A 14,558-nucleotide genomic window follows, 5' to 3' on the forward strand; every position below is an offset into this window, starting at 1 on the left:
GAGGAAAAGGGGTAAAATAAGGGGAGGAACTTTAAGGTGGGGAAGGGATCCTAAAAAGGGAGGGCTGTGAAAAGCAAGTGGTGTTCACCAGTTTAATATTGGATAGGAGGGTAAAAGGGAAGGAAAGGGGAAAAGCATAAGCAGGGGTTAATAGGATGGCAAGCAATATAGAATTAGTCCTTCTAACCATAAATGTGAATGGGGCAAACTGCCTCATAAAGAGGAAGCAGTTAGCAGACTGGATTAAAAGTCAGAATCCTACTATATGTTGTTTACAGGAAACACACCTGAAACAGGGTGAGACATTCAAACTAAAAGTAAAAGGGTGGAGCAGAATCTATTATGCTTCAGGCAAAACCAAAAAAGCAGGAGTAGCCATCCTCATCTCAGATCAAGCAAAAACAAAAATTGATCTAATTAAAAGAGATAAGGAAGGACATTATATCCTGCTAAAGGGTAGCATCAATAATGAAACAATATCAATATTAAACATATATGCACCAAGTGGTGCAGCATCTAAATTCTTAAAAGAGAAATTAAGAGAGCTGCAAGAGGAAATAGATAGTAAAACTATAATAGTGGGAGATCTCAACCTTGCACTCTCAAAATTAGATAAATCAAACCACAAAATAAATAAGAAAGAAGTCAAAGAGGTAAATAGAATACTAGAAAAGTTTGATATGATAGATCTTTGGCGAAAGCTAAATGGAGACAGAAAGGAATATACTTTCTTCTCAGCAGTTCATGGAACCTATACAAAAATTGATCATATACTAACTAGGGCATAAAAACCTCAAAATCAAATGCAGTAAGGCAGAAATAGTAAATGCATCCTTTTCAGACCATAATGCAATCAAAATAACATTTAATAAAAAGCCAGGGGAAAATAGACCAAAAAATAATTGGAAACTAAATAATCTTATACTAAAGAATGATTGGGTAAAACAGCAAATCATAGACATAATTAATAACTTCACCCAAGAAAATGACAATAATGAGACATCATACCAAAATGTGTGGGATACAGCCAAAGCAGTAATAAGGGGAAGTTTTATATCTCTACAGGCCTACTTGCATAAAATAGAGAAAGAGAGGGCCAACGAATTGGGTTTACAACTAAAATTGCTAGAAAAGGAACAAATTAAAAACCCCCAGACAAACACAAAACTTGAAATTCAAAAAATAAAAGGTGAGATTAATAAAATTGAAAGTAAAAAAACTATTGAATTAATTAATAAAACTAAGAGTTGGTTCTATGAAAAAACCAACAAAATAGACAAACCCTTAGTAAGCCTGATTAAAAAAAGGAAAGAGAAAAAGCAAATGGATAGTCTTGAAAATGAAAAGGGTGAACTCATCACTAATGAAGAGGAAATTAGAACAATAGTTAGGAGCTACTTTGCTCAACTTTATGCCGATAAATTCGATAACTTAAATGAAATGGAAGAATACCTTCAAAAATATAGCTTGCCCAGATTAACAGAGGAAGAAGTAAGTAGTCTAAATAGTGCCATCTCAGAAAAAGAAATAGACCAAGCTATTAACCAACTTCCTAAGAAAAAGTCCCCAGGACCAGATGGATTTACATGTGAATTCTACCAAACATTTAAAGAACAACTAACTCCAATGCTATGCAAACTATTTGAAAAAATAGGGATTGAAGGAGTCCTACCAAATTCCTTCTATGACACAGACATGGTACTGATACCTAAACCAGGTAGATCGAAAACTGAGAAAGAAAACTATAGACCAATTTCCTTAATGAATATTGATGCTAAAATCTTAAATAAGATATTAGCAAATAGACTTCAGAAAATCATCCCCAGGATAATACACTATGACCAAGTGGGATTTATACCAGGAATGCAGGGCTGGTTTAATATTAGGAAAACTATTAGTATAATTGACCATATTAATAATCAAATTAATAAAAACCATATGATCATCTCAATAGATGCAGAAAAAGCATTTGATAAAATCCAACATCCATTCCTACTAAAAACGCTTGAGAGTATAGGAATAAATGGACTATTCCTTAAAATAATAAGGAGCATATATTTGAAACCTTCAGTAAACATCATATGTAATGGTGATAAACTAGAACCTTTCCCTATAAGATCAGGAGTGAGACAAGGTTGCCCACTATCACCATTACTATTCAATATAGTACTAGAAACTCTAGCCTCGGCAATAAGAGCCGAGAAAGAGATTCAAGGAATTAGAGTAGGAAATGAAGAAATCAAATTGTCACTTTTCGCAGATGACATGATGATATACTTAGAGAACCCCAAAGACTCTGCTAAAAAGCTATTAGAAATAATTCAGAATTTTAGCAAAGTTGCAGGATACAAAATAAATCCACATAAATCCTCAGGATTTTTATACATTACCAACACAATCCAACAACAAGAGATACAAAGAGGAATTCCATTCAAAATAACAGTCGATAGTATAAAATATTTGGGAATATATCTACCAAAGGAGAGTCAGGAATTATATGAGAAAAATTACAAAACACTTGCCACAAAAATAAAGTCAGATTTAAATAATTGGAAAGACATTCAGTGTTCTTGGATAGGCCGAGCGAATATAATAAGGATGACAATACTCCCCAAACTAATCTATTTATTTAGTGCTATACCAATCAGACTTCCAAGAAACTATTTTAATGACCTAGAAAAAATAACAACAAAATTCATATGGAAGAATAAAAGGTCGAGAATTGCAAGGGAACTAATGAAAAAAAAGTCAGAGGAAGGTGGTCTAAGTGTACCTGATTTAAAGCTATATTATAAAGCAACAGTCACCAAAACCATTTGGTATTGGCTAAGAAATAGACTTGTTGATCAGTGGCATAGGTTAGGTTCACAGGGCAAGATAGTGAATAAAAATAGCAATCTAATCTTTGACAAACCCAAAGATCCCAAATTTTGGGATAAGAATTCATTATTTGACAAAAACTGCTGGTGAAACTGGAAATTAGTATGGCAGAAACTAGGCATGGACCCACATTTAACACCACATACTAAGATTAGATCAAAATGGGTCCAAGATTTAGGCATAAAGAACGAAATCATAAATAAATTGGAGGAACATGGGATGGTTTACCTCTCAGACTTGTGGAGGAGGAAGGAGTTTGTGTCCAAGGGAGAACTAGAGACCATTATTGATCACAAAATAGAACATTTTGATTACGTCAAATTAAAAAGTTTCTGCACAAACAAAACTAATGCAAACAAGATTAGAAGGGAAGTAACAAATTGGGAAAACATTTTTACAGTTAAAGGTTCTGATAAAGGCCTCATCTCCAAAATATACAGAGAATTGACTTTAATTTATAAGAAATCAAGCCATTCTCCAATTGATAAATGGTCAAAGGATATGAACAGACAATTTTCAGATGATGAAATTAAAACTATTTCCACTCATATGAAAGAGTGTTCCAAATCACTATTGATCAGAGAAATGCAAATTAAGACAACTCTGAGGTATCATTACACATCTGTCAGATTGGCTAAGATGACAGGAACAAATAACGATGAATGTTGGAGGGGCTGTGGGAAAACTGGGACACTAATACATTGTTGGTGGAGCTGTGAAAGAATCCAACCATTCTGGAGAGCAATCTGGAATTATGCCCAAAAAGTTATCAAAATGTGCATACCCTTTGACCCAGCCAAACTACTACTGGGCTTATACCCCAAGGAACTACTAAAGAAGGGAAAGGGACCTGTATGTGCCAAAATGTTTGTGGCAGCCCTTTTCATAGTGGCTAGAAGCTGGAAGATGAATGGATGTCCATCAATTGGAGAATGGTTGGGTAAACTATGGTATATGAATGTTATGGAATATTATTGTTCTATAAGAAATGACCAACAGGAGGAATACAGAGAGGCTTGGAGAGACTTACATCAACTGATGCTGAGTGAAACGAGCAGAACCAGAAGATCATTATACACTTCAACAATGATACTGTAGGAGGATGTATTCTGATGGAAGTGGATATCTTCAACATAGAGAAGAGCTAATCCAATTCCAATTGATCAATGATGGACAGAATCAGCTACATCCAGAAAAGGAACACTGCGAAATGAATGTAAACTGTTATTTTTACCTTCTGAATCCAATTCTTCCTGTGCAACAAAAAATTCGGTTCTACACACATATATTGTATCTAAATTATACTGTAATATATTTAACATATATAAGACTGCTTGCCATCTGGGGGAGGGGGTTGGGGGAGGAAGGGAAAAAATCTGAATAGAAGTAAGTGCAAGGGATAATGTTGTAAAAAATTACCCATGCATATATAATGTCAAAAAAAAGTTATAATTATAAAATAAAATTAAAATTAAAAAAAATAAGGAGGCTGAAGAAATGGTTTGGGAGAAGTTATGGAGGAAGTAGGAGTGGTAAGACAGTACTTTGTATTCTCATTTATCCTTGTAAGATTTCCTCAAGACCATGACCATATAAAATTTGTAAATTTATATCCTCACTAGAATTCATAGCTGTAACATGTGGATTCATTTCCTTACTGCCCTTCCATTAATTAAGTGCTCAATTGGAATTACCTTCTCTTAAGTTTTCACAATGTCTCTAGATATGTATATATGTGTGTATGTACATATATATATATATTTGTGTGTATGAATATATGCATATATGTATACATATATATATATACAAATACATATGTGTATATTTATATTTACCTCTTGTTAGCAAGGTTGATGGAAACATGACTAACCAATGAAATTTCTTGCCTGTAAAAGAAGCCTGTTCATTTTGAATCATAGACATTATCAGTTTATCTTTATTTGTATCTTTATTTGTATTTTAGAAGTAAAATGTGATAGAATAAACAGTAGCACCCAGCATGGAGTGACAGTGTTTTGTTTTCTACTCTTAAATTGTATTCCACTTCCACAAGAAAAAACTAAACAGGAGAATGTTTCAGAAGAAAGGCAATTTAGGAATTGCACTTAATCTCATTTTTCAGTTTAATGTTTCTGTTCTTTAATCATAAAGATCAGCTGCATTTTATTTTTTTCTATTTCCTTAGAATAACATCCTCTTTTAGTCAACATACTTAACGTACTTCTCAATGATGTTCTAGCACAATAAATTTTCATATCTCATGTGTATGTACATATGGTAGAAATTTCTTTGAGTTCAAGTCTTGTGGGGGAGGAATATTGCGGTTGCTTTGTTAATGCGGTGTTTGTGTTGGAGTGGTTAGGGCCCTGTGCTTTAACTCACAGTACTAGGCGTAATGAGATGGCTTTGATGGTAGTCATAGACTGGTGGGATGGTCACAGTTTCACACTTCAAAGCTGAGCATATGGGGTGAATACTGGTTAGCTTTGTACTCTATGAGGATGGTTGAGGGGCCATACTTAACAGCTCTGTTTAATGAAGACATTGGAAAAAGTAAGGATTTATCTTTTGAAAAATTTTGACAATCAAAGAGAGAAATTTTCCTCTTGCCCCCCACATGGCAAACTAAAAAATGTTATATAATTTTCCAGATTAAAAAGTATGGCTATATTCTTAATATTTTTTTAATGTACGGTCTCCAAACTTTCAAAGTTTGAAACTGATTAAAGTTTCAACTGTCATATTGCTTAAACTATCTTCTAGTATTGCTCTTTTTTGAAGTCTTGTAACAAAGTAGAATGAAAGTTTAATTTAGACTTAAGAATAACAGATGCTTAAATTGCGCTTTAAGGTTTGCAAAGGCTCTAACATGTGTTATTACTTTTGATCCTCACAAATGGGTATTATGGATATCTTTAGACCCATTTTATAGATGATGAAATTGAGGCTGAGAGTTATTCAAAGTCATATAGCTAGTAAGTATCTGAGATGTGATTCACATTCAGATCTTCTGTATTATAAATCCAATCCTTTATTTATGAAATCATGCTCCTCCTTGGATATATGGGGGATTTTATGCACAGGCTATTTTATTTTAAAAAATCAAAACAGGAAAAACATATGCGGATTGTTATATTGTTTTTATTTCATTCCCATGGTCAAATGTTAATTCTATACTATGGTTAACTAATAGATGTTAGAATGTGTTCACATGCCCAAAGAACTGGTCAACAGACTTCCCAGAAATGCAACCAACTTTTCCTTTCTGTTATATTCTTTTTGTTTATTTCTGAAGGGGAAATTTACACTTGAAGAATTTTGTAGTATATGTACTCTAGGCTTGTGTTTAATTGTGCTTATAAGAGAAGAAGCAACAGCATTAAGAACCTAATTTGATAGGAAGAGGGAAGAGAGTAACAATGGTAAGGTATATGGATATGTATGCGTGTATGTTTGCATATGTGTTCGTGTGTACTTCTGCACATTTTAAAAGGTTTTATTGATGGTTTTTGTACTTTACATTCATATTACTTTCTAATCTATCTGTCTTCCATATGATCTTACTTTGTATCAAAAGTCAAGAAAAACAAATCATTCCAACAAAAGAATCTAAAATCCTATGCAACCTCCCAGCTTTCACCATGCCAAAAGCAAGAGAGATAATGGACGTTTCATCATTAGTCCTCTAAACCATGATTAACTTCATCTGAATTCTGATGTCTTTTTGTGTTTTTTTTCATTTACATTATTGTGCAAATTGTTCTCTTTGTTCTACTTTTTTCATTCTATATTAGTTCATACAAATAATATTTGGTCCTCTGAATTACTCATATTTGTAGTTTCTTTAAGCACATTAATATCATATAACATTTATATATTATATTTTATGTAATTATTCCATATTTAAGGCACACTAACTTTATTTGTATTTTTTGTTTGTTTTTTTGGTTAGTTTTCTGCTACCACAAAAAATGCTGCTACAAATATGTTGTTGAATATGTGTATTTCCTCCCCAGGCTATTCTTAGAATTTATGTTTACAAATTATCACCTAGTGGGTAACTACCTTGGGTTCAAGGATCTACTTGGGTCTGCACCCTAAAAACTACAGATTTGATATCCTCTTCCTCCAATGGTGTGTTTACCCTTTGATATTCAACAACAGGATAAAATTAACTCAAGCAAAGGCATTTACTGAAATGATACAACCAGGGGTTTTTAACCTAGAGTTCATGGGCCCTCATGGAAGTCCATGGAAAGCTCTCAAGAGGTCTTTGAATTTTAAAAAAATATTTTGATAATTCTATTTCACCCTAAATTATTTCCTTTATATTCCTATGTATCTTGTATTTTTGGCACTTAAAAATTATTCTGAAAAGGGATCCTTAGGCTTCACCAGAATGCAAGAAGGATTCACAATACAATTAATGAATAAAATTTTAAAAAGCAAATATTAAGTGCTTCATATGAGCAAAGTACTATGCTAAAAGCTAGGGATACAAATAGAAAAGTAAGATAGTTCTTGCTCTTAAAAAGCACATATTATAGTTGAGAACACAAAACATATGGAAGATTTCAGCTACAAGTCAGATGGAATGGTCTCATGATCCTTGATAAAATGTCAATTTCTTATGTTAAGCAATTTGACAGTGCCAGGGACTTGAGAGAAGAGATTTCTTTTCTGAGTCTTCATTCGCTGTGGCCATAGCATTTCATCTCCTCTGCAGTATCTTCACTCTAGGTATAATACTATCCAATCTTCTAGCCAACTCAAATATGCCTCATGACTGGCACTAAAATCAACTAAAAGGCTGGATTCAGGGATGACAGTGTCCAGAGAATTCCAAATCTTTCCTGTTCTATGCCCAAGAGGTCTATACACGTGACTCTACATTTTCCAAAAGCACCACAAGGGAAGAAGTGAAAGATCAATCCCTCACAGCTGACTCTTACTATGTGATTTGTCCTTAAACAAGATCTATCTCCCATCAGTTGTATTCATCAGGTCGTGAGTTCCCTTTAATTTTATCAAGTAAATCAAGGAACTTTTTCCAATTTAATTAACAAATAGGTATAGCCTACATTCTGTTATGTTGAACTGGTCATTTAGGAAACTCCAAATCTGTTGTTAGGAATCTGTTATTTAGGAAAAGTCCCAAATACCTCCTTTACAATAGAACTATCACAATTTTTTTAAGACCAAGGATTATATCTCAATAAACAAGGTCAGTTAACATTTTATACATTAAAAAATCATAAAGGCACTTTGTAACCTGAATACATTTTAGAGTTTTTGGTAGAAATCCTTAGTTTTTGCCTTTAAAAATATCACATTATGATAAATGTTGGAAGGGATGTGGAAAAACTGGGATACAAATACATTGTTGGTAGAATTGGGGATTGATCCAAGCATTCTGAAGAGCAATTTGGAACTCTGCCCAAAGAAGTATCAAACTGCACATATCCTTTGGTCTAACAGTGCTGTACTTGGCCTGTATCTCAAAGAGATCATAAAAAGGAACCTATGTGTGCAAAAATATAGCAGCCTTTTTGTAGTAGCAATAAACTGGAAACTGAGTGGATGCCCGTCAGTTGGAGAGTAGTTGAATAAGTTATAGTATATGAATGTTATGGAATATCATTGTTCTATAAGAAATGATCAGCAAGATGATTTCAAAGAGGCCTGAAGTGAGTAGAAACAGGAGATTACTGTATATAGCAATGGCAAGATTATATGATGATCAATTCTGATGGATGTAGCTCTTTTCAACAGCCAATTTCAATGGTTTGAGATGAAGAGAGCCATCTGTACCCAGAGAGAGGACTGTAGGAACTGAGTGTGGATCACAACATAGTATTTTCACTCTTTTTGTTGTTGTATGCTTGCATTTTGTTTTCTTTGTTATTATTTTTTTTATTTTTGATCTGATTTTTCTTGTGCAGCATGATAAATGTGGAAATATGTATAGAAGAATTGCACATATTTAATATATATTGGATTACTTGCTGTCTACAGGAGGCAGTAGGGGGAAGGAAGGGAAAAATTTTGGAATACAAGATTTTGCAAAGGTGAATGCTGAAAATTATCTATGTATATCTTTTGAAAATAAAAAGTTTTAATAAAAAAATAAAAACACCAGACTATGCTATCCTTTGGAGTAGAGGCTTGGCCCCTTTGGCAATCTGTTGAAATTTATAGACCCCTTTTCAGAAGAATATGTTTAAATCCATAACATAAAACACAGAAGAAATAAAGGAAACCAATTATTATTGATATTTAGTTAACAAAAAATATATATTTTTTAAAGTTACTGGATCCTACATTAAAACCCCCTACTTTATAACAAGATTCAGATTGAGTCTTGGCTTTCCTAAAATTTCAGGTCTAGTACCCTTATTGTTTTGAAAGATGTGATGCATTTCTTTCTATGAGTATGAAGCAAAAGTGGTAACAAAAATCTTGATCTGTACCTAAAAGCAAGAGAATGCTATAGTTTTCTTTGAGTATCATCAAAAATCTGGGGAATAAGGCTAGAGACAGCTCTTGGGAACCACAGATACTCTCAGGATGCCAGAGGAAACAGGATTTGTTTTGCCTCTTCCCAGGGGAAAAGGGATGAGCAGTAGATGATTGTACTTGCCTTTTGGCTATCCGTATTGGCCGGCGTAGGGCTGTTAAACAGAACTGAACTTAAAATTTTATGTTCCTTGTGCTGTCACAGTACCATTCCAATGGTTTAAGAAAAAAAGTAAAAGTTTCATCCTGTTCCTGCCAACGACTCTAAATATTTTTGAGAGAAAACAAAAACAGAAAGGAAAAGAATGGTATTAAGTGATGCTCCAGACACAAAATGCACATTAGTGTGAGACAGGCACGTATAATCAATTAAGCTGATTTTTAAACATAATCCATTTGTACTACTTTTATTACTGTAAATTCTCTATAAAACACTACATTGCAACCACAGTCATGTCTGGTATACATTTGTAGAAAAACACTTGTGATAACAATATCAAGCTAAAACTGTTATACAAACAAGCCTTTCATTTCAAACTAGTCTCTTCTCTTTGAAAAGGAGAAATTGCCAAGCTCATTACATAAATATCTAAAGTTGGAACAGAATAACATTATAAAATAAATGAGTATGAATGGATAAAGAAAAATCATTTTGAGGGTAGCTGAGGCTAGCCAATTGGCTATATGGGATGTTTCTTCAAAGTCTCAGGCAATGCAAGCAAAGTCTCAGCCTGGTAAAAATATAGCTGGAGAGAGAAAGAGGCTGCTCAGGCCTGACAATAATGGTGAGGCATATGGAAATAGAATCATAGGATTATAGATAAAGAACTAAAATGAGTCTTAGAAGCTCTTTATTTTAGAGATAAGGAACTGTAGACCCAGGGAAGGAAGGTTAAATGATTTTCCCAATGTCACATTTATTTACTGTATATCAAAGATAGAATTTGAAACTAGTTCTCTGAATTTGGAATCAGTGTTTTTTCTATTGTAACAAATCTGCTGTATATGGAGAAAAAAGAAAAAATGATAATCATTATCTTCATAACAATCTAGATGGCTGTAGAAGTTTGCCCTTTTATTGTTTCCTATTTATGTGAGGATATGTTCCTTTTTTTGAACAAGATGAATTGATTCATTAGATATTTGAAACCTCTTCATAATATGGACTGATTTTGGTACCTTGTATTAATTATACCCATTTGTCTCAGTTTCCTCATCTGTAAAAATGAGTTGGAGAAGGAAATGGCAAACCAGCCCAGTATCATTGCCATAAAGATTTCAAATGGGATCACAAAGAGTCAGAAAGAAAGGATTGAAATAACTGAATGAAACAATACTATACATTGACTTTGGGGTATTAAGATGTGAGCCATTATTGCTGGGAAATCCAGCCAAGTAAAATAAGAATAAAAAAATCTATTAAATGGCTACTTTTTTGGAAATATATAATATACTGAGGATAGCTTTAGACCCAAATTTTGTTTTGTTAATACTCTTTTTTTTTTAAATCGGTAAAGTTTGATCCTATTCCCCATAGCAGCTTTTTCAAACCTTTTAATTCCTCCCAAAATCTTTCATAGATTCCTTTCTCCCACACTTTCAGCTGAGAATCTTGCCTCTATTTCACTGAAAAAATGAAGCCATTTGTTAAGAACTCCCTCTACTTCCGTTTTCTTCCTCTCACATCTTTCAGATGCTTTCATTCACTGGATAATATATAGAAAAATCATATAATTCTGTAAGGAATATTTCATACCTTGCTCTTCCAAAAGGTCCTGAAACTAAACTTTATTTAGGTACCTAGCAGATACAGTGGATAGAACACTGCACCTGTAGTCAGTAAAACCTGTATTTAAATTTGACCTCAGACAGGGTGAACCTAGGCAAGTCACTTAATATTTGTTTGCCTTAGTTTCCTTATCTGTAAAGTAGGGATAATATCCTACCTGTGAGGAACTTGTAAAGTACTTAGCCCAATGTCTGGAATATAGAAAGCATTATATAGATGCTATTTATTGTTGTATTATTTTCTAAATCATCTTCTCTAATTACACTGTGAGCTTCTTGAAAGTAGGGACTATTTTTGCCTATATATTTCTAGTGCTTAGAAGAGTGTTTGGCACATTGTAAGTGCTTAATAAATATTTATTGTCTTAGTACATATGCACAGTTTGAATGAAGGCAAAAAATGGAAAAGTACTTAGAAAATCAATGTTTATCCCTAAATTCCCATTCTCTGAAAGTTTTCAAAGCAATCTGTCTTAAAAAGTTTAACCTCACTCAATCTTTTAATTTTCTGTGGCCAATTATAATAAAATGTGTATATATATATATATATATATATATATATATATATATATATATATATACACATCAGAGAGGACTACAGTCATTGGTTAATTTTAGGCAGATTGGATGAACTTTTGCTGTATAGAATAATAGAATTTAGAGCTGAAAAGAGCCTAAGAGACCAATCAGTCCAATCTCTCATTTCATATGTAATGTATGTCCAGGTTCATCATTGCAAATTCTTTGACCTGGATTTCCCTGTTGATTAAAGATGATTGATTAATCCGTAACCATATTGTTCACATATGCATGATTAATCAGTCAATACACAATCATTTTATGTATGATTAATCAATCATATTTAATGTGATATCAATAGGAATAGAGTGTTTCCACTGTCTCCCCTATCCAATTCATCCTTCATGAAGTCAAACTGATATTCCCAAAGCACAAATTGACCATATTACTTCCCTGCTGACAAAAGCTCATAAGATTGCCTCTTGTCTCTAGGATAAAATAAAAGTCTTCTATCTAGTATTTAAAGCCTTCCTGTTACCTAGTTCCATCTGACCTTTGCAAGCTTAATTCATATTACTTCCCTTCATGTACTCTCTATTCTCCAAACTGTGCCATTTATTGTTCACTCCACAGGATACACTACCGTATCTCCTGCCTCTGGTCCTTTGCACAGGCTGACCTCCTTACCTGTAGTACAGTCCCTCCTCAGAGACACTTAATAGAAATCCTAACTTCTTTCAAGCCTCAGCCATCTCCTATACAAGGCTTACTCTGATCTCAGCAATTGCTTGTGTCCTTGCTCCTGGAATGACTTTGTATTTACTGCATATATGCTTTACATTTATTTAGCTATGTGCATATTGTTTCCCTTTCTCCCTCTCCCCAATAGAATTCAGGCCCTTGGGGTCAGGGACTCTCATTTTTATCCTTTTATTCTCAATGCCTGATATAATTTCTGGCAAACAGTAAATACTTAACAGTTTGTACACCCCAATAAATGGTAGTAAAGAGCAGCTTATAGAGTACAGCAGCTGAAGACAGATATCCCATCAGAGCCATGATGCCCAACAGGAAGCAAGTAGAAAACAGCAAAGGCAGTATAATAGCATCTCCATAGTCTTTCTCTATCCTATTCTCTACTTAGTTGCCAAATGATATTCCTAAAGTATGATTATGATTATGTTACCCCAATGGTTTCTTATAATACCAAAATAAACTATAAAATATAATCTATATAACCTTCCTTTTATAAACATTTCTTATCACTTAATTTGCTATGTTTTAGTAACCATCTTTTACTATGAAGTCTTTCCTGAAGCTATCATAGAAAGGAAATGTTCATGGCAACTCTGAAATTCTGTGATTTGTTCTTATTTTTTTAAGGATGGATCTGTCGGCACTCAAGGTCATAGTTTTGAGTAGGTCTTGTGTAATAGAGAAACTCAAACTTGAGATAGCTTTTTAGAGGTCTATATATGAAAGTGGCACATAGCTAAATATTTTTAAAATCATAGTCCATTTTAAATCACATATTAAGTAGTTCATATCATATAAATTAGATAATGGTAATTATTTTTCAGATTCAATTTGATTTTTATTCAAAAACTATTATATCCAACACACTGTGTTAGATGCAAGAGATACAAAAAAATAAAATAAAATAAAAAAGGAAAACACTATCTTTCCTCAAAGCCTTCTGTTCTATTAGGGATTGGGCTCAGGAGTGGGGAAAAAAAAGAGGAAAAATACACAGATAAGTTAATGTAGAATATATACAAAGCAAATATTTGAAGAGGAAGCCCTAATAAGTTTGTGTATGTGTGTGTGTTTGTGTGAGAGAGACAAACATACAGAGACAGAGGCAGAAACAGAGACAAGAGACCCAAGAGAGGGATAGAGGGAGAAGAGAAGGAAGAGGGAGAGGGAAAGGGAGAGAGAGAAAGAGAGAGAGAGAGAGATCAGGAAAAAAAACCATAAAACTCGTGTAGTTTATAGTATTTGAATTGATATAAATGGAGCCAGGGACTTCAGGAGACAGAAATGAGGATGTAGGAATTTCAGGAGGTAGAAATGAGGAGGTCTTACATCTAGTGAGAAATAGTGCAAAGGTGAAGAATCAAGGGTTGTGTCATATGAAAGGGATAGCAAACAAACCAATTTAGCTAGGATATAAAATGTATGAAGAATGAAACAAATCTGGAATGATAGTTTAGACTCAACTTTAGATTTCATTGTAATAGGTTTTAAATGTCTTGTTGAGAAGTTTAAATCTTTCCCCAGAGCCAACAGGAAAGTCATTGGAATTTCATAAGTGGGGCCTAATCTGGATTTTGGGAATATCAATTTGGCAACATTGTGAAAGTGAATTAGAAGGGAGAGAAGGTGGAGACAGGGAGAACAATTAAGAACCTATTGAGAGATATAGTTCAAGTAAGAAGTAATAAGAAGGTCTTTGTATCTCCAGCACTTTACCTACAGAGTACTTTGCAGATAATAAATGATCAAAAAGTATTAAAATATATTTGGGTAAATGATTGTATGAATTGAAATAAGGAATAAATGCAAGAAATAGCATATAGAATGAAGAAAAGTTGAGATGTCTAAGAGAAATTAAAAAGATCAAGGTTAAGGTTGAGTTCATGAATCTGTGTGACTGAAAAGAATGGTATACCTTCAACAAAAATAGGGGTTTTTCAAGGGTCAGTGAGTTTGAAGTGAAAGAGAATAAATTCTGTTTTATTCATATTATTAAATTTAGGCTAAGGGACATTCAGGAGCAGAAATGTTTGGGCCACAAATCGGTATTGTAGGACTATATTTCAAAAAAGAGATGAGGGATGAATATGTAGATCTTA

The 14,558-nt window shown here is 33.4% G+C and overlaps 1 protein-coding gene across 5 annotated transcripts in view; it reads left to right on the forward strand.

Annotated features, from left to right (window-relative positions):
* FTCDNL1 (formiminotransferase cyclodeaminase N-terminal like) overlaps positions 1-14,558 on the forward strand; it is a 119,766-nt gene that overhangs the window by 91,643 nt on the left and 13,565 nt on the right. The gene's annotated exons all lie outside the window — the stretch shown is intronic.

The sequence above is a fragment of the Sminthopsis crassicaudata genome, chromosome 3 (genome assembly GCF_048593235.1).
Source record: "Sminthopsis crassicaudata isolate SCR6 chromosome 3, ASM4859323v1, whole genome shotgun sequence".
Lineage (NCBI taxonomy): Eukaryota > Metazoa > Chordata > Mammalia > Dasyuromorphia > Dasyuridae > Sminthopsis > Sminthopsis crassicaudata.